Consider the following 25,923-nt stretch of genomic DNA (forward strand, 5'->3'; position numbering starts at 1 on the left):
TCAGGAGCCAGAGTGGCAGAAGGTATAGAATCTCAGAATATGTATACTGTTGAGGAGGTGGTCCAAATAGTCTAGGTTGCGGGGGGGGGGGGGGGGGAGGGGGGACGGCATTTGCCCACTGGGAGAGTAATGCTGGGCATTGGAAGGAAAGACAAAGGGTCTTTGGCACATAATTAACCACACCATCTTTCACTGTAAAATAGAAGATTCTTGTGTTCCATGGGGTAGCTACCCAGGGTCCAGATCTAAAGTATTTAACTATTTGCCTCCAATAACCTCCTAGACCTAGAATCAGGTAGAGGTCTCTTTTCTAGGCACAGGCCAATACATGGTTTTTAATAAAAATGACAGATTTCTCAGGTCAGCACATCACTGAGGGGAATAGATACGTTACCACTTTCAGTGAATGGATCAAAAGACCCTTCTTGGCTTAGGGGTTTTCCCTCTAGAAGGGTTTATATTTTCATTATCTTTCAGTTCTAAATAGTTTAATAATTCATGAATTATTTAAAAGTTTATTGGTTAATATCCAAACACCTGGGGGTTTTCCAGTTCTTTTTGTTATTGATTTCTGGCTTAATTTTACTGTAATCAGTGAACCCACTCTATGTAATTTCAGTCTTTAGAGCAATTTGTTGAGACATGCTTTCTAGCCCAGCATGTGGTCAATTGCTGTACACATTCTATTTACTCCTGGAAATGATGCATAGTCTACAGATGTTAGGTCTAGTTTTCAAGAGTGTTGATAGTATTTAATTAAAAAAATGTGTCAGACCAACTTTATGCTGCTAATAATAGACACTTCTTAAATTAAGGATGTAGAAAAGTTAAAAGTAAAAGGATAGAAATATTGGTGTTTTTTTTTCCTGTTTGTTCTACTAGCTCCTGAGAGAGTTGTGTTAAAATATCTCACTCTGATTATGGATTACTGCTAATATTATTTCTCCATTTGGTTCCTTCACTCTTTGCTTTATATATTTTGAGCCCATATTATTACATGCGTACAAAATACAGAATTGTTATATAGGTCTGATAACAATAGTTTGTCTTTTCTTTAAATTTTTTTTTTTAAATGTTTATTTACTTTTGAGAGAGAGAGAGAGAGATAGTGAGCAGGGAGGGGCAGAGAGAAAGACACACACACACACACAGAATCCGAAGCAGGTTCCTGGCCCTGAACTATCAGCACAGAGCCTGATGCAGGGCTTGAACTCACAAACCATAAGATCATGACCTGAAGTCAGATGCTTAACTGACTGAGCCACCCAGGCACCCCAGTGGTTTGTCTTTTCTTAAAGTGTACTTTGATTAATAGAGCTCTTCCAGCTTTTTTTGGGTTAGTGTTTGCATGCTTCTTTTTAATCCCATTACTGTCAAACACTATCTTTATATTTAAATTATGTCTCTTAAAAGCAGGATAGTTAAGTTTCATTGTGTATCTGGTTTGTTAATCTTTGTCTTTCAATTAGATGATTTAGTCTGTTTGCCTTTAATGAACTCTCTTTGGGTTTTAATCTACCATCTTACTATTTCGATTTTCCACACGCATTCTTGTTTGTTTTTCCTCCTTTCTTGCCTCATTTTCAATTAGGTAATTTTTACTTTTCCATTTTTCCCTCTCTTGTATTGGCTTATTACTTATACAAATTTCTATTTTCTTTTGGAGAGGGTACAGCATTCATATTTGACTCATTAAGGCTAATACAAATTAGTATTTTTACCACTTCCTGGACAATACAAGGACCTTAGAAATTTATAACTAGAATACCTTAGTTCCATATATAATCCTCCCAGACTATTGTACTATTCTTTTTTTATTTTAATGTTTGTTTTATTTTTGAGAGAGGGAGAGACTGACCACGAGCGGAGAAGGGGCAGAGAGAGAGGGAGACACAGAATGCAAATCAGGCTCTGGGCTCTGAGCTGTCAGCACAGAGCCGGACAGAGGGCTCAAACCCATGAACCATGAGATCATGGCCTGAAGCTGAAGTCAGATGCTTAACTGACTGAATCACCTAGGCGCCCCTGTACTACTCTTTTAATGTATTTTGAATAACTCCAAGAGCACAGATAGTGGTAAAATGTGGAAAAATTAATGGGAAGTAATGAACCTGGAATATTTAATATCTTTTTAAAAATGTTAAATATAATTTATTTAATTATAAGTTTTTATGATTTATTTTTAATAATGGTTGTGTTTAACAACCAGCTTGCAAAATTCTTGAAAATGTGATAATTATCTCTTGTGAGTCAATATAAACTGGCTCAATTACGCCATTGAGTGAGGTCATTTCTTAGAACAGGGGCCAAGTTTAATAAAGATAATCCTTGGAATTATAAGCATCTCAGCACCCAGACATGGGTATTTATGATTCCTGCACAATAAAACAGCAATCGTGTTTTGTCAAGTTCAACAAACAGGGGCACATTTTGCTGATGACCTGGATGAAGGAATTGAAAAGAAGTTTGTAGATGTGCAACAGTGCAGTACCTGTACGATGGAAATATAATATAGTAGTATGCGACTGTGCATTTCTTACAAACTCTGTATTTGGTGATGGTCATGTTATAGCTTGAAATTGGCCACGGTGTACTATTTACTTCATGGGCTTGTTGGTATATATGTTAGTATGTGATTTATTGTTTTGTGTTTTAGACTAAAGATGTTGAAGAAAATTACAGATTCAACCAATAGTGTCTACTGTCCGTAGCATTACATCATGAACGGTATAAAAAATTGTGGAAATATTCTTTTTTAAAAAAATTATTATATTAAAATTTTTTTTAAATGCTTATTTATTTTTGAGGCAGGGGAGGGGCATAGAGAGAGAGACAGAGACACAGAATCTGAAGCAGGCTCCAGGCTCTGAGTTGTCATCACAGAGCCTGATGTGGGGCTTGAACTCAAGAGCTGTAAGATTATGATCTGAAGTCAGACGCTTAACCTACTGAGCCACCCAGATGCCCCAAATCTACTGACCTTCTTAAGAATCCTAGGGTAAAAAGTTAACAGATGTTACTGACTTCAATATAACAGTTGCTTCTTTCTACATTTTTTTATTCTACTGGAGTTTTCCTAGACCTTGGACTAGTTATCTTATTACCTCTGTGAAAACTATAAAAGCCTCAGGGTCTTCACAGTATTTTTAAAACTTAAAGAGAAATAGCTTTTAGTTTCTCTGTTCATCTATTTAGAATATAAAATAGGTAATACGTCTCCTTTTACCTAAAAGATTTTTCTGTTTCTGTGTCATCACCTCTTAAGCTTTTACTTCCCAGAGTTCTTCTGACAGGTTTTGTGTCTTGTGATCCCCATGTGAGCACCTTTGCTCCTTCTGATGGCCCTACTTGCAACTGGGAAGGAGCATCTGACACAAGCTTTGGGTTAGGTGCTACCAATGGGGTGTTGATGCCCTTTTTGCCCAATACCCATAACTCAGGGTATCTTAACAATAAAAGATAATATTTTATTTTTTAAATATTTTTTTTGAGAGAGAGCAGAAGCAGGGGAGTGGCAGAGGAAGAAGGAGAGAGAGAGAATCTCAAGAAGGCTGCACACCCAGGATGACCCCAGGGCTTGATCCCACAACCGTGAGATCACGACCTGAGCTGAAATGAAGAGTCAACACTTAACCCACTGAGCCACTCAAGTGCCCCAAAAGATAATATTTTAATAAAAAATTATTCTTTTCCATCCCTGGGAAATCCTCCATACTATGTGATCATTTAATGAGCGCTCACTGTGGATTAGTTATTGCATTTTGTACTTTCTCCTTATATTATCCTCCTGATTAACCTCCTCATGTAAATCCAATCATTATCCTCATTTTAGGAATAAGGAAACTGAGATTTAAAAAGGACAACTTGCCCAAAGTTTCAAGTGGTCAGACTGGGATTTGAACCTAAATTCTTCTGGCACTATAATCACTATATTACTCTGTGACTTGTGGACACATTTGTCCTGTTTCTCCTTTGTCACTCTCTCTCTGAAGTAACCTCACTGGTCTCTGCTTCCCATTTTCTTGTCAGAATTAGTCAGTATGCCTTGAAATTTAAGTCTGAGGACAGAACATTTTGTTATTGTGACATGAAAGTATAAACTATTCAAAAATGTTTTTTGAAAAAGGAGAAAGTTAAAACTTTAAATAGTCTCCTCCTTTACCCTCACTCCACATGAAGATGATCACCAAGTCTCAAATGCATGTCCTATAAACCTGTCCCTGGCCCACACCAGCCCTCCATGGTGCAGGCCTCCAGTCCTTCCCAGTTGGGTAACTGCTGGAGTCTCTAGTTGTTTCCACACCTTGGGTCCTTACCTCTCTAGCCCAGCCTCATCATGGCCCTACAAAGAACATTTTAAAATACAAGTATGACCATTTCAGTTTCTTGCTTAAATTCCTTTAGTGACTTCATTGTCTTGAAGACACGATTCCTTCACTTAGTGGAGGTTTCCAGCTTTCTCAATCACTTCATCTGCTTCTACTTTCTCTTAAGTATCTGAAATTCCAGCCACGTTCAACTTCTTGTAGGTTCCAAACTCTGGCATACTTTCTCATGTCTGAGTTTTCTGTGGGCCCTCCTGCCTTGAATGCTATGCTGTTGTCCTCCCATCTCTTCCTTCATCTGTACTCCCAACTTTCACAACTCACTGCCTTTCACAACGCAGATGTGAGTCTGATAAACCTAATCTGATTAGCTGCTCTTTCCCTCTGCTCCCATGGTAGCCTGCCTGTGCTTCCTCATACCCTTTAGCCTTTGGAATTGTGGATGGTGAGGGCATAGATCATCTTTGAGCTCTCTGAAGGCAAAGATGATAGCCTCATCATAGAACTTGACACCTTGAAGGCACTCGGTACATTTATGTTAGATGAAAAAGAGATGAGAGATTTGCCTGTTCAGCCACCTGCCCTCCATTAAAAATTTCTCCTACAGAAGAGTTCAGTGTAGAAGGAAATGGATGGTAAATGTAAATCCAGTGGGAAGGAAAAACTCAGAAGAGACTGCAGATGCAGCTATGCTAGGAAAAAGTGCTAGCCAAGAACTTGGGGGAGTCATTTCATGTCTCTGGACTGTGATTTCTAGAAGAACGGATGTTGGATGCCATGATTCTAAAAGTTCTTTAGGTCTGTGAATACCAACCTTGCAGTCACACTTGATAGCCATTTGTATTATAAATTTTTTGGTATATAGAACTTCCCAAAAGATCTGGAACCTGATTATTTCCTAATCATGATAGTGAGTACCAATCTCATTTTAAGCATATAAGAATATAATGACTTTTATTGAGTCCTTCTTTTAAAAACTTACCTATTCTTCCTTCAAGTTGCTAAATAAATGACATGTTAACATAAAGCAGTACAACTTTATTTTAAGATATCCTAACATGTCAAAATACATACATCAAAATCACTGTAAAGTAATTCAATGAAGATACTTTGGGAAGCTATTCCTGTAAGACTGTCTTCACTTAAAATATTTTTGGAAGCTCTTGTTCAGAATTATCCTTGAGCACCTGCACAACCTTTTTTTCTAACATTGGCAAATCTGTCTTTGTAGGACAGATTTGTGAACAAAGGGGGTGACTGAACTGTATTACTGTTTTATTTATTAGTTTACTTGCTCTGCTTAGGAAAGTGATAATATATGTTCATTTGGAGAGCATAGAATAAAAAGGAAAATTAACAGAGTTTATATTCCAATTAAACATTAATCAATCCTTGGGAGAAAATACCAGAAATTATGGGGTTTACAGCCTGAAGGTGATTGAAGTTGAGAATTCTCATCTAACACAACAAACCTTTTCTCTGCCTCCTTTGTCAATGCCCTGGGATGGCATTTGTCTGGAATGGACATTTGTCTGGATGGAATTCTGGATGCCTGATTCATAAAAGGAGCAAAATCCCCCCATACTATCTTTATCTTGGACTCCAGACCTTTTTTTTCCCCCAATAGAGAAAAATAGTGAAGGAAAAAAAAAAAAGGAACTAAGGATCTCCCTTAATTTAACCAGAGTATTATTTTGGTATATATATTTTTTAATAATTTTAACAATATGTCATGTGTTTTATTTAAGACCAATGGAAATTCTACTGTTTATATCTTGTACCTTGCCTCTTTTACTTAGCATCGTATGATTGCCATTCATTACATTTTGTAAAACATGATTTTTAGTGGGTAATTTTATTCCATAGTATATATTCATATTGTACTATCCATTTTCCTATTGTCTTTATAATAAAGGCATATGGATGTCTATTTGGTTGTATCCACAATGATAAAAAATATTATAAATTAAAATATATTTGTCAGTTTGATAAGTTAAACTACGTAAAAGTGGAATTTTTATCATTAGTGAGGTTGAAATGTTTCACATATTTTCTGTCTTGTTAAATGTTCTTTTGCCTTATAGTCTGCTTTAATATAAATATTGCCATCCAAACTTTTTTTTCATTTTTGTTTCTAGATACATTTTGCTCTTCCTTTTATTTTAGATTTCTGAGTCATTTGGCTTTAGACCTTTCTTATAAACAGCATATAATTGGATGTTGAGAATCTTTGTTTTTGTTGGGGACGTTTAACCCATTTACATTTATTGTCATATTTCATAGGTTTGATCTTTTTGTCAATTAAAAAAACATTTCTTCTTTATATGCCTCTTGTTATTCTCTTTGCTTCTGTTACATGGATTCTATTTTTGCTTTCTTTCTAGTGATTTAAAAGGCACATATCCAGTTTTTACTCTTTTGATGCTAATTTTGTAGTTTTAAAAATAAAATTAGTTTATTTATTTGACTCAAATTAGCTCTGCAAGCTCATCTAAAAGGGGGCATTCAGAAGAAGTCATGAGCAATAGCAGATTATTGGAATCAGTGTTTATTCTTTCAAGTAGACTATTCTGAGGGACAAAATTCATTTGATTTCAAGCGTTATACTTTCGTGTATACTTTATAGTAAAGCGAGCTTAATGAGCATTTCTCTATCAATTAGACCCTTTGGGTACTTCAAGACTAACTTAAAATAAATAGTAAAAAAAAAACTTTATCCAGGTACTCTTTCTCTGTTATGTACCATTCCTTCTTTGTCACCTCTCACTATGTCTTTAATGTAGGGAGTTGGAGAGCAACCAGCCCTTGGTAGGTGAGGGAAGCATGGGGTGATAGAAATAGCTCTGCGTTGTTAGATCTTGGATAAGTCATTTTCCTTCTGGGCTTCAATTTCCATATATGGAAGTTTAAGAGGTTGAAGTACATAATCTCTGAGGTCGCTTATAGCTCCAATCTTCAATAATTAAACAAAGTTTATTAAGTACCTATTTTCATAGCTTCAGTAAGGCCCTATAAAGAATGACAAACACAAAAACAATCTATGTTTAAAAAGTAAGAGAAAGAAAAGTACTAAGCTGATGAGATTCTGTATCTTGATCTGTGTGCTGGTTACACTGTAAAAATTCACTGAGTACTTTTATCATTCTACTTGTGTATTTTATCCCTCAATAAATAGGAAAACTAAACCAAAAAGGAAGAAAGGAAGGAAGGAAGGAAGGAAGGAGAGAAAAGAAAAGAAAAGAAAAGGAAAGAAAAGAAAAGAAAAAAACTGGCAAGATTTTTAAAGATTGTAGCTATGAGGCAGGATGGTGTAGTGGAGAATCCACTGAAAGTACATAGTGAGTTTAAATCCTGAGAACATCAAATATTAGCCTTGGAATCTTGTGCACATTATTGAACCTTTTGAGACTCAGTTTTCTTAGTGAAAATAAAATTTGTGGTTTCTGCTTTATAAGGCAGTCAGGGGTATTGAATGAATTAAAAGGCACATAAAGCACCTGGCATTTGTGTGCCAGATTACAAAAAAGATGCAGTAAGAGTATTAAACAAACTATATGACAGATTCAAAGAACTAAAAGATTTTACATCGTTCTTTTAAAATCATCCCAAAATTAATAAATCCAGGAAAGCCCAGTAGTGTTAAGGAGACTATAAAGAAAAAGTCAGGCTCCTATTTTTCTGTTGACATGCAAGCTGGTAATACCTCCTTTGGAGAGCCATCTGGCAATTTATAATAAAAACCATCCAGTTTATAATTATGATCTTTAAACTGTTAATCCCACTTTTCAGATTATAGCCTGAGGAAATAACTCCAAAAGGAAGAACAAAATTTATTTATTTAAAGATGCTTGACTAGGTTATAATAATGTGTGGGAACAACTAACTGAAAGATGGCTAATTAAACCATTTTAATGATGCAGTGGAATATTGTTCCATTTAAAATGACAGATACATGGACTAAGTAGATATATGGAGAATTCAAGCAAAAAATTAGAAAATAGTGTACACTTAGTGAACACAACCACATAATACCTATGCCTGTGCAATGATAAAGGAAGTGAATTTTGTAAATTTCTGGTTCTATGTGGAAAAGTGATCTGTATTTTAATTTTTGGTTTATTATAGTATAATGATTGTTAAGTGAGTAAATAAAAATAAACACATGTTCTGAGATAGAACACAGTATCTATGAAAATAGTGTATGAAATATAGAATAAAAATGTACAGCAGGTATATAGGTGTAGAAAAATTGACATTGTATTCCTCATAATATTTAAGAGGTTGCTCACCATTGCCTTGTGAAAGGAGTTATCACTCTCAAGAAATGCTTTTCCTAGAAATAATTTCCAAGTCAGCTAAAATGCCAAAATATGGAGATGAGAATTCATGAGAGAAGTTGTTCTTAAAGATATCAAGTTCCCTATCAGCTGCATTTTTTTTCCAGCTGCTTTTTCTTTCTTTTCTTTTGTGCTAAAGTAGAAGGTTTTATAGATGCTGAAATGGTTTACAATTGCCTTATTTAGTTGCTCCTATTTTTTTATGTCTCCCCAAAGGGTCACAAAATCCATCATTTAAAAAGAGAAAATGATGTGTTTTTAGTGCAAAGAGAGAATAGCCACTTTAGAGAACCAACAGGAGTGGAAATAAATGGAATCGGGCACCTATAGCCGTAACATACTAAGTACTTTGGATCATCTCAGATGTCAGAAGCTTCACAGGGAAGATGGAATGAGGTGCTGGGTGATGGGGTACCTCCTTTTCATCACTGGAAGGCCTAAATCAACTTGTTAGTGGTTTTGCAGTGAAAGGCTGTCAGAGTGCACAGAATATGGTGAGCCCGGGTGGAGGGATCCTTTGCCTTCCCCTGGGCCTTCCTTTGGGGTTGTCTCTTTGGAACAGAATACCTTTGGGAAATAATGGAGGAATTTGCTCTGTGTGGGAGGGGTCTGGGTGTTTTAGGGGATGGAGGCAGCTTTGTATCTGAAATGTGTTTGGTGTTGTGGAAAATTTTTGACCCAAGTTACACAGTGCAAGGAAGATTCCCCAAAAGAGGACTGGCAAGGATTATAGAGTTGGAAGGAATCTTAGAAATCGATTAGTCCAAACTTTTAATTTTGCCAAAGAGAAAACAGACCCAAGGGGGAGAAATGACTTGCCCAAGGTTATAGTCACCAGTGAGGACATGGCCAAAACCAAGTCTGTTGCTTTCTGGCTATTATTTTTTCTGCTCCACTTTGTTGAAATTGCCCTTACATTCCATCATCACTTCATTACTGACTTTTTCTGCATTTTTCACACAAAAGATTAGCCTTCAGACTTAGAAATGTAGCTCTTTAATTCACAAAGATTTTCTTGACGCCATCAGAGGTGTGAGTCAGCAATCATGATCTATAGCATTCATTATTCCAGAATCCTGTTTGTCTAGTAGTGGGAGAGAAGTTTACTTTCAAGAGCTTGACTCTGGAATCAGACCACCTGGGTTCATATCCCAGCTCCACAGCTGGGATGGTGGATGACATTAAGCAAATTATTTAACCTCTTTGAATTTTGGTATCATCTGTAAAATGGAGGATCATAATAGTATCTATCTTTTAGTTCCCTTAGGTGAGGATTAAATGGGATACCCCATTAGATGTGGACCTGGTTTACAGCAAGTGCTCAATAAATGTTATTGCTATTATTATTGTTCTGAGGATAGTTAGACCTATTTCTGTCAAAAGTCTTAAAGAAAGAAGAACTTTTTTATTTTTTGAGGGATGGATGAGTATTATCTAGGCCCTTAGGTTCTTAGAAAGACTTTTTTGGGATTGTAAAATTCCTGAAACTTTCAACAATCAGAAATCTTTCTCTGGTAGTCTTTTATGGATCTAGTGTTAATTTATTTTCTGTAGCTTTTCATCCAACAGCTATCTTAATTACCCCAGATTTAACTACTATCTTACATTTTTTCCCCTATTTTTGTCTCTCAATTTTTATAGCTTTAGGAGGTATAATTGATATGTACTAAAACCACATATTTAAAGTATGCACTTTGATTAATTTTGATATACACATGAAACCATCACCAAAATCAAGAAAATGAACATATACATCACCAGCAGTGTTTTTGTGTGCCCCTCGGTAATCCCACTATCTTGGTACCTCTGGGCCCCTCCCCATCCCCTACCCCCATCCTCAGCCAAACACTGATCTGCTAGAATTTTATTTAAATGGAATCATACTGTATGTTTTTTATCTGTCTGGCTTTCAGCATAATTATCATCCATGTTGATTCATGTATCAATTGCACATTTATTCTTATTGCTGAGTGTTCAATAATTTTTTCTTTGTGCAGTCTTTACCTCTGTCTTGCTTAACTGGCCATGATGTGGCATAAAAACACATTTTGATGATTTGAAAATATTAATTGGTGAAATGTCTGTGTTTCATGTTCTTATTTTCTATTTCATTGTTATCCAGTATACATAGAAAATACTATACAGCAATTGTAAGTTCCCTGAAAGTAACACCCATTTGCATTCTGTATGCACATTTTAAAAAATGGTGCCTATAAGCAGTATTTTTATTTATTTATTTGCAGGTCGAGATTAAAATTTCCTCCTGTCTCTTTGACTCTCAGTATTAAAAAAAAGCATACTTCCATTGGCCTAACCCAGTGAATTGACTGAATAAATTCAATTATATAAATATTTGCAACAGTTTTTATTTTTACGGTGAAATATTTATTCTGTTAATGTTACGGTCTTTTTTTTTGAAAATGTGGACAGTATGTTCTCACTTCCCTTGCAACTGGAGCATAACATGAAATAAACTAAAAATTGATACGGCAAAAGTAATACATTTGCAAAATAATGAGAGATCGTTTAGGAGGCAAGTCCATTTTTATAATGACTTTTTACCAACACCATGGGATCTCTCAACTATTGACATTCCTGCATCTGGGAAGGAAGAAGATAAAAATTACCATTCAAAATGCCCATTCAAGTTTGGTGAAAGATTTAATTTCTTCATCTATCACAGTGTCATGAGCCCTATGAATACTATAGATCAAGCCTCAGTGCCAGAAGTTCCAAGACTTGTCAGTGTGGAGGGTAGAATTTAGCCAGAGGGAGTCATAAAGGCAGAGAAAACAAACTTTACCCATTCTACTTCTTAAACTTGTGTCCTAGGCAGTTGTCCTGAGTGCTTACTTTGCCCAAGAAGCCTGGGAATGCAGTAATTTAAAAACCGAGCCTGTAGTGGAAGATGTGTATACTGACCTTAAAGATTTTATTCTTTAAGATCATTCTAGTGGCAGATAGAGGTTTATATGGAACCATGAAAAGAAGGTGTGGTTTCTGTACTCAAAGGTAACTTGGAGAATCTGGTCCCAACTTTTATTTTATAGGTGACTAGCTCAAGGTCATAATAACTTAATAGCAGCACTGGGACAGACCTGTGATTTCTGAACCACAAGCTCACTCTCTATGTTGCTGTTGTGTTGCGACTGGCTTGCTGGTGTGTAAGGAGTTGGTATGATTTGTTCTCTTTGAGCTTCTCTACATAGGGATCTGTTGCCTGGGAATTGCATCCTTGATGAGCTATACTTCTTGACCATTGTATCTTCTTTGAGCTGGTCCTTTTTAAAGCCCCCTTCCCTAGTGTTAGCATCTGAGTCTAAATGCTGTCCTGGATCTTCAGCCCTTGTCTGTGCAGCTTGTCCCCAGCTGTAACATAGCTTCTTATGTACAGGGTGTATAAGAATGTAGTGTGGGTGGGAAGCAACAGATAAAGATCATCCTCCTTCACTGAGAATCACTAGCTTGGGCCAATCCCTTTTACAGACCTGGAGACACAGGCTAAGAAGTTATGGACTTATCTAAAGTTTCACAGTAGTGCATTTAAGATGATATCTTAGTCAGCTTGGGTTGCTATAACAAAACACCATAAATTGGGTGGCTTATCTACAACAGGCATTTATTCTCACATTTCTGCAATCTGGAAGTCCAAGACCATGGTGTCAGCATAGTTGGGCTCTGGTGAGAAACCTCTTCTGGGTTGCAGACAGCTGACTTCTTGTTGCGTTCTCACATGTCTAGAAAAGAGCTAGATAGTTCTCTGGCCTCTTCTTCTAAGGCACTACTCCCACTCATGATGGCTCCACCCTCATGACCTAATTACCTCCAAAAGGCCCTACCTTCAAATACCATCACCTTGGGATTAGAATTTCAACATATGAATATTGGGAGGGACACAAACATTCAGTCAGTCCCTGATTGATGAAAATCCAAATCTCTTGTTCTGTGCGGGATTAAGTACAGCAGATCTCCCTGAAACACTGTTCATGCCTCATTAGTATCTGTGATGGTATTTAGCCCATGCCCAACAGCTGCAGTATCTAATGGGGCGGGGCTGGCCCAGAAGAATGTATTAGGAGTGGATGTCTAATAAAATGAACAATTGCATGTGAGTGTAACTGCAGCACTGCAGACTGTGTGCTGGAAAATAGCTCTCTTTTATGGAGGTACATCAACTGTCTGTATCGTAACTGATCTAGGTCATTGGTCTCACAACTAATGGCAAACAGAGCAATGCATTTTCTTTCCAAGAGACTAGATATAACTGTGATCTTCTCCAGTTGAAATTAGTCTGTCTTTCATTCTGCTCTAAGAGTAGATTATTTAGATATGTTTTTTTTAAATCTTTTTTTAAAAGTTTATTTATTTATTTTGAGAGAGAGAGAGAGAGTGAGCAATCAGGGGAGGGGCAGAGAGAGAGGGAGAGAAAGAATCCCAAGTAGGCACTGTCAGCACAGGGCCCAATGCAGGGCTTGAACTCATAAACCGTGAGATCATGACCCGAGCTGAAACCAAGAATTGGATGCTTAACTGACTGAGCCACCCAGATGCCCCTGGATCTCTGTTTAGCATGTGAATCATTTCATTCTTGAACATGTTAGCGGTTCACATGTTGATAATGTGAGGGTGGCTCAAGCAGGGACCCCAGAGGGACCCCACTGCCTAGCTTGGGAGGCACTTGGTAGGTCTTTATGAGGAAAATATTATTTGATACCCTTTAAGGTGTTAGTAGACCTATACATTTTAAAAGAGACTTCAAATAATTTAGCAATATAATTTTGTTCATAGTCTTGATAGTTCTGCTAATAGTATCTGAGATTGTCCCCATTTATCAGAATGAAAAATTGAAATGAAGAAAATAAGAGTGACCTACTTCACTGGAAGGATTAGGAATAAGAAAGAGATAAAGGGATATCTTCTCATTCAGTCTGCTTCTTTACATGCTAGATCAGGACATAGTGATCCTGTTTTTCATTTCACAGGATAATAGAAAAGCAACACTTTTTGGGAAACTCATGACTTTTAAAATATACTATTTTCAGTATAATTATTTGATGTGGAAGGAATGTGGTCAAGAATATAGTTACATGTGATTTGTGATGTGCAGTATCCAAGGGCACTTTCTTTTCTGAAACATATTCTTGAGAAAGATAATTTTAGAAGTTGTCCACACAGTTCCTGACACTGTCCCTTTTCTGTCTTCCAGTACCATAGAAGACTCCACTGATATATACAAATAAAAGACATTACTACCAAGATTTAAAAACATATACAGTAAAACCTTGGTTTGTGAGCATAATTCATTCTGGAAACATGCTTGTAATCCAAAGCACTTATATATCAAAGCGAATTTCAAGAACCATTGGCTTAGTTGTGATCACGTGAGGTTGGCATCATGTACTACTCGTACTGCGAGACATCTGCTGTTTATCAAGTTAAAATTTATTAGAAATGTTTGCTCATGTTGCGCAATACTCGCAGAACAAGTTACTCGCAATCCAAGGTTTTTCTGTATATTATCTACATATGCACAAAGAAAAATCTCACAGGTAGCTTGAGTTGGCAGACACATATCTAGTCTCTGTCTGTCTCGATGCTTTTCTTTTGGTGTTTTAGACACATTGATGATGAAAGGGCTTGTTAGTCTTCCTTCCTTCCTTTTTTTTTTTTTTTAATTCTTTTTAATTTTATTGCTTAACCAACTGAGCCACCCAGGTGCCCCAGTCTTCCTTTCTTATTTCTCACATTTCAGGAATCAATGTGTCTGATATATATGTGGTGTAGATGGACTGAAGATTTAAAGATTGACATTTATGAAAGTGAGGAAGCCTTGGAGCTGAAGGCATATGGATGGATATTATTGCACCAATGGATCAATTGTGGTTTTGAAGCTCTTTAGAAACTAAAATGCCGGGAACTTTCACTTAGGATTGTACATTGAATAGAATGGGTTGCTAGATTGTTAAAATATGATTGATCTCAGTGTAACTCATTTTCAACATTTTTTATTTCTGTTTTCAATAGTTGATTTTGGTTAGTCTTCTTTTAATATGATTGAAAGCTGACTTATATATGGAGTACTGTAAATTAATGTATGTCAAACTCATTACTGTGGGGGTCAGATGGGGCAGACTTCCTAACCTTTAGAATACTGCCGGGAACTTCTAAATCCAAGTATGTGATTTTTCCATGGATGTTCTCCCAGCCACTCTCATGCACATCTGCTTTCCCGTGCCTTTTTACCATAACTAAAACTTGCAAAGCCACATAAGTGTCTCCATAATCCTTATTCTTTAGGCCAAACTGTCAAAATCACAGTAGGCATCAGGTGACAGGAGAGGGGACCTCAGACCTGGATACAAATGTTTAGACTGAGGGGTGTTGTTGAGAACTATTTTCTGAATTGAACAAAGCAAGGCACTTTATCTATATACCTACAGTTGCTTTCCTGGATTCAGCTTTTATTTTGAGCGCATTCTTATTGTATGTTTCTTTGATATTCAGGAAGACTTATCCAAGAGTATGTTTTTGCCATTGTGATTTCTTGTAAAGGATGAGAGATTCAGGGGATCAGCAGGGGGCTATGTTCTCAAGGCCTCAGTGGCAACCTTTGGCATATCTTCAGGCCACCACTTTAATTCAGTATGAGCCCCTATAAGCCCTGTACTCTCTTAGAAAACCACACATGAAGACTAGTGTTTGCAGGTAAGACAGTGTTGCACAATAGAAAAAGTAAAGGCTTGCTTTCCTTTTTCTCTTTAGAGCTTTGGCTTTAAAGTTGGAAAAATCCTGGCTTTAGCATGTACTAGTAGGGAGGTTTCTTAACACCTTTGAGCCTCCTTTTCCCCATTTGTAAAATGGGACTATTAACACACATATCCATAGCATTGTTGTGGGGATTGAATGAGTTCCTATGTAATGAACAGTGCATGGCACATTGTAAGTGTATAGTCCATGTCCCCTGCCTTTCCTCTAATAGAGGGTGTGTCCAGTTGAACACACCCACTTCTCCCTAACATACCTTCCGTTTACCTTCAGTAATTTTCCATGATGCTAATTCCCCTTCCACCCGGATCTCTAAGGGAGTCCTGTCAGTGGTTCTGCCTTCCTGTCTCTTTCCTTTTCCATCACTAGCTTGAGATGATTGCTTTCTTGGGGAACATGATTTTTGGAACTGCTAAGGAGACAGTGTACTTCCTAGAGCCAAGGATTGGAGTTTTAATGAGTTCTTTCACTAGGAAAAGAGCAGGGCACTGGGCCATCCTGTGGCTCTTACCCTGCAGTTTGGCATTGCTAGGGCTGGGCACTTAGAAGCTGGATGAATGTGGACTACTGTGTGTGGATGAAAAACCTGTGAACGTTTCTCTTCAGGTTGCTGGAGAGAGAAGTACAAATTAGATTATTAATGATCGTATGGAGGCAGCACAGTCTATTTAGTTTCATTATTAAAACAAGAATGGTTTTGGACGATGTGGATTTTTCCCCTTTTAATTTAGATGGCAGAGAATATTCATTAAGGATATCAATAAAGACTATGTCAGTGATTTAGCCTCCAAAGCTGCCCCCTGCATGCTAAAAGACAGAAAAGAAAATTTAAGTGGGTGAGAATGAGAATGTGAGATTGGAAGCCAAATTATAAACTCATTTCAACTCTTGGCCCGCAGGCTCTGGAATAACATTATTTGTTGTCAAGGATGGAAAACAACTCAGATTCAGGTCCAAGTGATTATTCCACTTTGGCATTGCTGCCTTTCTGCCAACAGCAATTCCATTTGGACATAGATTAATTAGCCAGGCAGGGACGGAAGTGCCGGTTGTGAGAGCAAAGCCAAAAGAGGCAGAGCTGCAGCCCAAGTCGCGGTGGAGGGCACAGCGCTGGGCCGTGAGAGGACCGCCCCAGGCTGGCCCAGCGAACTTGAACCCTAAACCCAAGGTAAACTGTAAAGAGGGTGCAAACACAGATGGCCTCCTGACTTGTATAGTGATTGACGTACCTCACATCGTTACTGTTACTGGCAATGCCTCAGAGAAAACCTTCAAACTTAGTTGAGGGAAGAAACAAAAATGTGACAGATCCACCTTAGCCACCAGGAGGCTGTCCCCACAGAGAAAGGACAAGTGGTGGCAGGCTCTAGGAGCTTCTTAGTCTTTTCTTTGACCGTGTATAGCCACTCCGGACCTTTTTGATTTCTGCATGTGAAACGGGAACAATAGTGTTTTTCACTTTTTGCTGTTACTTGAATTAGAAAGACAGATGAGACATAATTATGAAAACTCTTGGGAAAGATGACTCTGCGTTAATTAATTGAGGATAACATTGTTACCACTTATTTAACAGGAGGGCGTAGGCCTTTCCAGAATATTTTCCCTGCCTTTGCTTCCAGAGTGATTTGGTTGTACCTTTTTTCCCTCCGCTTTTATCTTCGTTGACGCACGTGTGGCCTCCAGTGGAACTCCTTAAAGGCAGGGGTGGCGTGGGGCGGCCGCCGTACCCCACCGCTCAGCACTCGGCCAGGACCGCGGTGAGGGTGAGAACGAGGGCGGGGCGCGGCGCAGGCGGCTGGGGCCGGGATTCCGCGGGGCCGCGCGCGGGCCGCGAGGGGCCGGGCCGGGGACGCGTGCCCCGGAGATCCGGGCTTTCCCGGCGGCCACCCTCTCTGCCCCTCGGGCAAAACTTCCAGGTGGATTTGCTCTTTTATAACGTTGCATTTCGTGGAACCATTAAAAAAAAAAAAAAAATAGTGGTGGCGCTGCACGCGGTGCTTGCAGAGGGGGGCAGCACTTTCACTCCTGACCCCAACCTGGAAGCCTGAGTGATTTCAGTGCGCGCAGAGCATCCAGGCTGAGCGAGTTCAGAAGCAGCGCGTGGGCAGCGGGCACGTTTCTTTCTGGCGAGGTTTGCGTTTTGGAGAAAGGTTCCTTCTCAAGTCGGTGTGACTCTACTGTGCTTTCACACACGCTTCTACGGAGCTTTCGCCGTTATTTTAAACCTTGCGTGTGTGTGTGTGTGTGTGTGTGTGTGTGTGCGCGCGCGCGCGCGCGTGTGTGAACAAATATTTTGTATTTTACCCATTAAAATAGGGAGGGGAAAATACCATCCTGCATTTTGGGGCCATACTGGAATGCATTGTATTTTACATCCTAAATAATTTAAATTTCTACCATTTTGTAATATCGCCTACAGCTGAGACATGGAAAATCACAAGGGCTACTACTTATTTTTATTTTATCTGATTTTATTTTTTTATGTTTTAGATTCCTTTCCATTTCAAGAAGAGAACCCAAGGTATTTTTACCCAGAGGAGGAATGATGTAGTTTCATCCTAACCTTCTTTTCTTATACTTACAGGTAAGTGAGTCTCTTTGTCATAAATTACTTAACAAATGAACTTTGGTATGGTCTGAGTTGTATTCAGTATTCTGGCGGTGTTTGAGATGTGTTAAATTTCATTTTACTGTCAATAGTTTGATTAACAACAAATGATTATTTTAAGATATGAATACTTTTTCAAAGTAATTCAGTTATTTGGCTGCCTTGAATCTTTTTGTTCACTTTGTAAAGCCTGTAATCTACATTTAATGTTACCAACTTCCTTAGAATTTATCTCTTCTCACAGTGGCAAATGACTTAAGCCAATAATGTACTTAGAAGAACTACATAATTCTTCTTAAAAAATATTCACTTGAATGGGAACATTTGTTCTTTTGGGAGTTGTGATAGAGTATTAAGCTTTCTCAAATATTTAGCCTGTAATCAAATGGGCACTGTAATTTTGACCATGCTACAGAATATTTATTTAGACAAAATGGTTTAGGAAATTGAAGAATGATCTTGCTCTCTAACTTATAACACCTCCGGGGTGTTTGGGGAAGTTTGGAGACTAGTACCCTAATGGATTGTATGGTTGGTTTTGGTCTGGGGACAAATGTCAAGGTTGGGAATGTTGTTTAAGTTCTGCTCTTACAACCAGTGATTTTGAGTGTCTCTGCGATAAGATATTTTATTACATTTGACAACACTAAACTTTAAAAAAAGCAAGAACCTTAGGGACATCATTAATGTTGAAATGCAACAGTCTGAAATCTGAAGTGTATACAAACCATTTGTAGTATTCTTTAGAAATGGCTCAATAGCCATAAAAGTAAAAATAGTAAGCTGTGCTTAGCATATACAGATGTTCAAGAAGTTCCACTCACCTTTCCTGTTGATTTAACAAATTTCTGTGGAGGTTTTGTTCAGAATTTGTAACACTGATTGAAATGAAAGAATGGAAGTCAAATCATTTGAGATGATTTTACATTAATGAACTGCTTTGCACTAAAACAATGGAATATGTGGATTGTAAAAGGGATTGCATCTGAGTTACTAATAATAGAAAAATAAAAACAAGCTTGGCCAGAAGTTAATAATACAAAAATAATCAAAGAATAACTCTTCATAAATTTTTTTCTGTGTACAAAGCCAAGTGGCTCAGAGGCCTAAGTGATTCAGGGCCAATGAGGGATATATGAAATTATTCTTATCTTTGGTCTTGTGATGTTTCATGTTTTTTAAAAAAAGTTTACTTATGTATTATGAGGGAGAGAGAGAGTGAGAGTGCGTGTGAGTGTGTGCGCACAAGTGGGGGAGGGGCAAAGAGAGAGGGAGAGAGAGGATCCCAAGCAAGCCCCACACTCAGCCCAGAGCCTGACACAGGGCTCGATCTCACAAACTGTGAGATCATGACTTGAGCAGAAATCAGGAGTCGACACTTAACTTGACTGAGCCATCCAGGTGCCCCATGATGATTAATGTTTTTGAGGATGACTTGGATGATGTTAGAAGAGAACAGTGTCAGTATCACACCACGTAGACCTTAATTATTAAAATGTTGAGATAGTAGTAGGAAAGAGCCAAAGTAAACTTTACAAAATAGAGAAGCAGTAAAAAGCTGATTAAGGTCTGCTTGGGCAAATGTGAAATTATAGGATGTTTGTGCTGTAGTATGAAGCTATGAGAGCAGCAAGACAGGAAGAATGCTTGGGTGGCCAGAGGGCAGGCTGTAGCCCAAGCTGGGTTTTGGTGGTGGTCACAGTGCTGTGGATCCCTGCTCAGAGATGTTGATGTCCAGGAGCTGAGGCTGAAAGCCAGACTTCAGGAACTGCTCCTTACAGACTGAGGCCTTTATAGACTCAGAGACTTGAATGTCCTTTAGCAGTAGACCTTCCCCAGACTTGCAAGAAACAAACATGTAATTTGGGAAAAGAGTGATTGGGTTGTGTTCTCCCTCCGGTCTGCAGACATGCTACACCAATGCCTGGTGACCATGGAGTCCAAGCAGGGACAGTGGACTATTTGATTCAGATATTTAACAGCATTAGGCCATAAAAAATTTGCAGTAAGGATGTCCTGGTGTCGTAACCACATCCTTCACAGAGCTTGTTGCCCCACCATCCCTTCTCAGTCGGTTGTTGCCCGCCATGTTTTCACCCCACTCTGTGCCCTGTTGCTGTTTCCTGTCTCTCCCTACCCAGAAGTGTGTCCACATTGCCACACGTGCTAATTCCTCTTTTCCTGACAAGGGAAAGGTGTGCTGCTGTCTCCAAGTGCTCCTGGTCACACGCTTACCATCTCCATCTTCTGCTCCTCACCTGCCTGACCTTCCCCCACTCACTGTGAGCACTGGAAGCTGTGTTGGTCTTCATACTCTTCTTTCTACCTGCAATACTTTCTTTTTTTAAAAAAAATTATTTATTTAGAGAGAGACAGACCAAGTGGAGGAGAGACAGAGAGAGGGAGAGAGAGAGAGAATCCCAAGCAGGCTCTGCACTCTCAGCATGGAGCCCGATGTAGGGCTTGAACCCATGAACTGCAAGATCATGACCTGAGCTGAACCCAAGAGTTGGACATTCAATGGACTGAGCCAGCCAGGCACCCCTCTGCCTGCAATACTTTTGACCTTGCCACCCACCCCAGGAACGTCTTACCCTTCAGCAGCAATTCCTACAGTGAGCATTCCTGTACAGGCATCACCAGCACTCACAGAAAGCTCCTATGAGGCCCTGAAGAAGGGAGTGGGAGGATGAGTGAGTGAATGGAAAAGTGAACAAAGGGATGTCCTTGTCTTGAGGGTAGCTCCTCTGGCTCCCTAGCCCCTTGCCTGTGCTTCTGCACTGGCGTATGTCATTGCGTTATCGCTACTGTTTGTACCAGGGTCTCTTGGACTCCTCTCTGAGCAGAGCACAGGCCTTTCTGTTCTCATTTGGTGGTCAGTTAGTTCCTTGGGGAGTGTCTGGGGAATAGAAACTCTCTTTGTGTAGACAAATAATGTTGTAGGTCTTTTGCAGTTCTGGGAACCCATGAAATGTGATTACCAGGTAACATAAAATGGTAGCTAATTCAGTCTTTATTGGGAATGAAGTAGGTATTATAAGTAAATACTAGTATGAAATATAATATAGTAATTTGGAACATTGCTCATATTTGAAAAACCAGAGAATTAAGCAGAGAAGTTTGTATTTTGTGAATTTTTGGAAATCTTTTCAACTTTTAAAATATTTCCATTTAATGGAATGAAGTGTGACACAAAGTCAGTAAGCTTTTAATGAGTGTCAGTTTTTGCTGCTACAATTTTAATTTATACTCCTGAGCCACAATTTGTTTTCAGCAGACGAAGCTTCTCCAGGCAAGCAAGGGCCAGGAGATTCACATTGGCACCAGAATGGGTATCCAGTGATGCATGCCTTCTAGTGGGTTTTCATTTCTTTCTATTGATTGACACTTAATTAGACCTTGTTTTTTTGTCTTTTCTATTCTCTTTTGGGCTCTGCTTATTGAGATTCCCTTTTCTTTGAGTTAGTTTCTCTCTTCCAAGCCTGTGCTTCAGCCTCTCACAATCCCTGCCTGGTTCTGCCGTCTCCTATCTGCAGAGCCTTCTTCCTCTGTGCCCATCTGACTCCCTTCCTTCTGTACGACTCAGCTCTGGAGAGGGAGTGGTTGGGCCACTGTGCCTCTCTATCATCTTCTTTTTCCCACTGTTTACAACTGCTTACCACTTAGATGTCTGTCCCGTGGCCCTCATGGTCCTCACAGGAGGCAGGGCTCTGCATTTTTAGTGTTTAGCATATGTTTGTTCTTACTCATATTCCCCAACAAATGTTTGGATGAATTTCTGGTATCAAAAACCCTCATCAGAACCTACTAACATCAGGATTTTAATTTGCTGAGTGCTTCATGGTATCTTTCCTTTACCACCTTCTTTCATTTTAACGTTTGTATTTTCTATGCTACCATGGAGATTAGATGGTGAGGGATTTGGAGCCAGGTGTTCTCACTCCAGCACCAGTGCCTACTTAGTTAAATTGTTTAAAATGTAAGTCAGAGAGGTTGGATGCAACCCATGTACCCATTCACAGATAGGTGGATAAATAAGATGTGGAATATACACACACAATGGAATAGCATTCAGCCTTAAAAAGGAAAAAAGTTTGGACACATGCTGCAACACGGGTGAACCGTGAGGACATGATGTGAAGTGAAATAAGCCAGTAACAGAAAAAATAAAAGACAAAATATTATATGACTCAACTTATAAGAGGTATCTGGAGCCTTTAAATTCATAAAGACAAGAAGAGGAATGGTTGTTGCCGGGGCGGGGTGAGGGGAGAACATAGTGTTGTCTAATTGGTACAGAGTTTCGATTTTGCAAGATGAAGACTGTTGGGGATTGGTTGAACAACAATGTGAATGTATTAAATACTCCTGAACTGTGTACTTAAATATCATTGGGATTGTAAATATTATACGTATTTTACCAAAATTAAAAATAACAAAAAGTCAAAGACCTTGCTTTTAAAAAAGATAATTAATCATTTAAAAGTAAAAACAAAATTGAAAGGAATTTCTTTGGGGACTTTTCCTTCCTTAAGCTTTATTTTTCATTTGGGCAGATCTTTAAATCACCTTTTATTTAAAAATGTATTCTGTAATAAAAACAAACTGGATTTACATTGATAAGACCTTTGGGATTTACTTTTAGACCTTGTTATTCCTTTTCTTATTTTTGCCTATATTTGCAGTTAAAATCTGATTCAAAATTATCCACTTCCTCACCTGTTTTTCTTCAGTAAAGAGAATAGGATCTTATTGCTCATCCAGAAAAACTTGTATGACATTTAAAAAATTACTTTTATGATTAAGGGAAGAAATATTTGTTCTGTCATGAGCAGAGGGCATGACAGACTCCAGGCTTTGATTTGATTGCTCATAAGGAGCCAGCTACTTCAGTCATTTTTTTTTTTCCATCACACTAATGGACCTTTTATGTGGAAAATCATGACTCTAAAACTGTAAATAACACTCTGGTGCTTGAAAGAGCACAATTTCAAAATGTTCAGCTGACACCTAGGAAGCAGTTCTTTTACTTGAAGGTTCTGACCCAGTGTGTAATATCTTTCCTGAAGAATATAAAATGAAACTTGAATCTCGTCAGCCTGTGAACATGTTTGTTGAGATGGGATGGCAAGGATCTGATGGGGCTATGTGTAAAGGTTTGAGGGAAAGGGGGGGATGAAAATTAGAGGTGAAGGTGGGCAAAAGAAAGAATTATAACCTTCTGGAAACGTTTAGCTCGATTGTTACTTAGTTTTTTTAAGTGCTTATTTATTTATTTTGAGAAAGAGTGTGAGAACACGAACAGGGAGAAGGGTAGAGAGAGAAGGAGTGAGAGAATTCCAAACAGGCTCCACGCTCACTATGGAGCCTGATGCAGGGCTTGATGCCATGACTGTAAGTTTATGACCTGGGCTGAAGTCAAGATTCAGTCGCCTGACTGAGCGCCCCAAAGATTTTTTAACATTACTGACATGATTCTATGATCAGAGCCACCAGAAAACACTAAATTCATCTCTACTATTAGGAAACCATCTAATCCAAGTTGATACTTTAAATTTTTTTCTAAAGCTCTTTAAAAATATGTGGTAATTAGAAGTATTAATATTTACACTTAAACCTTTTAATAAAGACTTGCATATTTTCAGCTCAGCAAACATAAGAGACTTACTGCAAGTTAGACTTTAAATACACTTTGTGGTTATGAAGTGTCAATTTTTGGATTGGAATCCAGTGTCTGGTGAAGGTGTCAGTCCTCTGCAGGAAAAATGAGAAAGAGTCAGGTGATGTTTTCAAAGAGCTAATACTCTAAGAGAATAATCTTTAGTTTGAGGCTCTGGTCTTTTTTCTTATGTATTAATATTTAAAATATCTATTCTTTTAGAATGTAATGATAATTAATATTTAAAATTCTATTTCTTGACAAATTAAAATATTGGATATTATTTAGGATTCTTGATTGCAAGAAACAGGAAAGACATATATTGGAAGAATGTCTCAGTATTAATAGAAGAATCAAAATCTCAAATATAAGAAAAGCTTGCAGCCAGGGCTGATTGTATCATTAAATGTGTTTTTCTTTTTAAAGTTTATTTATTCATTTTGCGGGAGAGAGATGGAGAGATAAAGAGCAAGCAGGGGAGGGGCAGAGAGAGGAGAGGAAGAGAATCCTGTGACTCGGGGCTCGAACTCACCAACTGTGAGATCGTGACTTGAGCGGAAATCAAGGGTCAGACGCTTAACTGACTGAGCCACCCAGGTGCCCCTAAATGTGTTTTCTAAGTTTATAGAAAATGTGAATAGCCACCTAATCCTGAGCCTGTGGGATATATGCCAAGGAACAGTCTTGATAGAAGGGGAAAAAAGGATTAAATTAAAATTAAATTAAATGCCATCATATGATTTACAACATTTGACTTTTAGGATATTTTTTTGCAGGCAAGTGAAATATAATACTTACCTATAGTCTTGGAAAATTGTCCTAATTTGAATTCTGACCTAAAGTTGGAACAGAAGCTGTACTTGGGCATGGATTAGCTGGCCGCATGAGGGTCAGGTGTGTTGTTCTTGTGTTATATCATCTTCCCCTGAAGTCGTTGTTGTGGGTTTTGGTCTCAGTGCTATTGTTCGTTTCACTGTAATTTGATACATGACATCTTAACTATTATTTTTAGTACATGGAAAGCCAGATTATGGATATCACTGTGACCTGACCTCTCTCCATCCTTTGACTCTTTGGCCGCTGTCCTTGAAACTCTTGCTTCTCTTGGTTTATATAACGTTAACAATACGTGCTTACAGTTTTCTCCCTCTTTTCTGGTTGTTCCTTCCTAATCTCCTTCCCGTCGCCTATATATTAATGTTCCTTTGCATTCTGTACTCTCTCCTCTTAGTCTGTACCTCTGTGTAGTTTCTTCTGGTCTAGATGGCGAACTTTCATCCATTTATTTCCAGCTGGTTATTTCCAAACCAAAGCTGGTTATTTCCAGCTTTGTTCCCCTGGCTCACACTATTCTTCTGTGCCGCAGACTCCTTGCCATTCCTACTGCATACCCCACCAGGGCCCTCTACTCCTTGTCCCCAGTTGAGCTGATTAAGTTAGAGCCAGGTGGTGAGGATCCTGTTTCCTGCCTCTCCCCAACTAGGTTGCTACCCTAAACAAGTCAACACTTTTCTAACTTGGACCCATTATAAACAAACATAAGTAGTAAATAACTACCAAGTTGTGGATGAAAATGAGACTGTGCACACATCACTGAATTTCTTGTAATAAAGTTGCCAGATGAATTCACATTCTCAGCAGTATTGCAAACTGGTATGTGCCTCCTTCCAAATAGATGATGCTGCAGAACCCCTCTATTCTATTGTTCTAGGAGCCAGTGGCAAGGGCATGAATACCTCTACATTGAAAGAGAGATCCTTAGAAGGGAAGTCCTGTCCAAACTTGGATCAGATAATGCCACCATTATCAAGGGGCATGGCTTTCTTCTCTGTGTCGTCCCTCTCGAGAGGCAAAATTTTAAACTCTCAACACAAGCAGTAGACTTCCAGCTATGATTTGTTTCATACTCGTACTTCATATGTGACTAGCATTTCAAATACGCAACAACAAAAAGCCATAGGCAGGGTACTCAGCTGGTGATAACAAAGATATTAATATAATACTATCTTCAATATATAGTAGTCAGTGAGAACTTATCACAGACATTATTATTATTTCTATAGATTATTATTTGATCCTGAGTAATGTGAAAATAAGGTTCATCTAAGCAAACTTAAAAAAAATCCAGTAACTCATGTCCTTCCAGAATATTACCTAAGTACAAATACTACCCATACACATTGCCATTTCTTATAGTATGCCAGTGCACTCAGAAAATTTGCTAAGTGT

The 25,923-nt window shown here is 38.4% G+C and overlaps 1 protein-coding gene across 18 annotated transcripts in view; it reads left to right on the forward strand.

The window, feature by feature from the left end:
* The window catches only part of CSGALNACT1 (chondroitin sulfate N-acetylgalactosaminyltransferase 1), a 341,791-nt gene that overhangs the window by 140,433 nt on the left and 175,435 nt on the right, over positions 1-25,923 (forward strand). For 14 of the 18 annotated variants that reach the window (XM_078445488.1, XM_060653383.3, XM_060653386.3 and 11 more), the window contains one exon: positions 17,918-18,011. The gene's annotated coding sequence lies outside the window, so the exon portion shown is untranslated. Of the gene's footprint in view, positions 1-16,512; positions 16,596-17,227; positions 17,344-17,564; positions 17,594-17,917; positions 18,012-25,923 lie in introns of those variants that run through there. The other 4 variants (XM_060653389.2, XM_060653387.3, XM_060653388.3 and 1 more) reach the window with 4 other exon arrangements.

Source organism: Panthera onca, chromosome B1, assembly GCF_046562875.1.
Source record: "Panthera onca isolate mPanOnc1 chromosome B1, mPanOnc1 haplotype 2, whole genome shotgun sequence".
In the NCBI taxonomy this organism is placed as follows: domain Eukaryota; kingdom Metazoa; phylum Chordata; class Mammalia; order Carnivora; family Felidae; genus Panthera; species Panthera onca.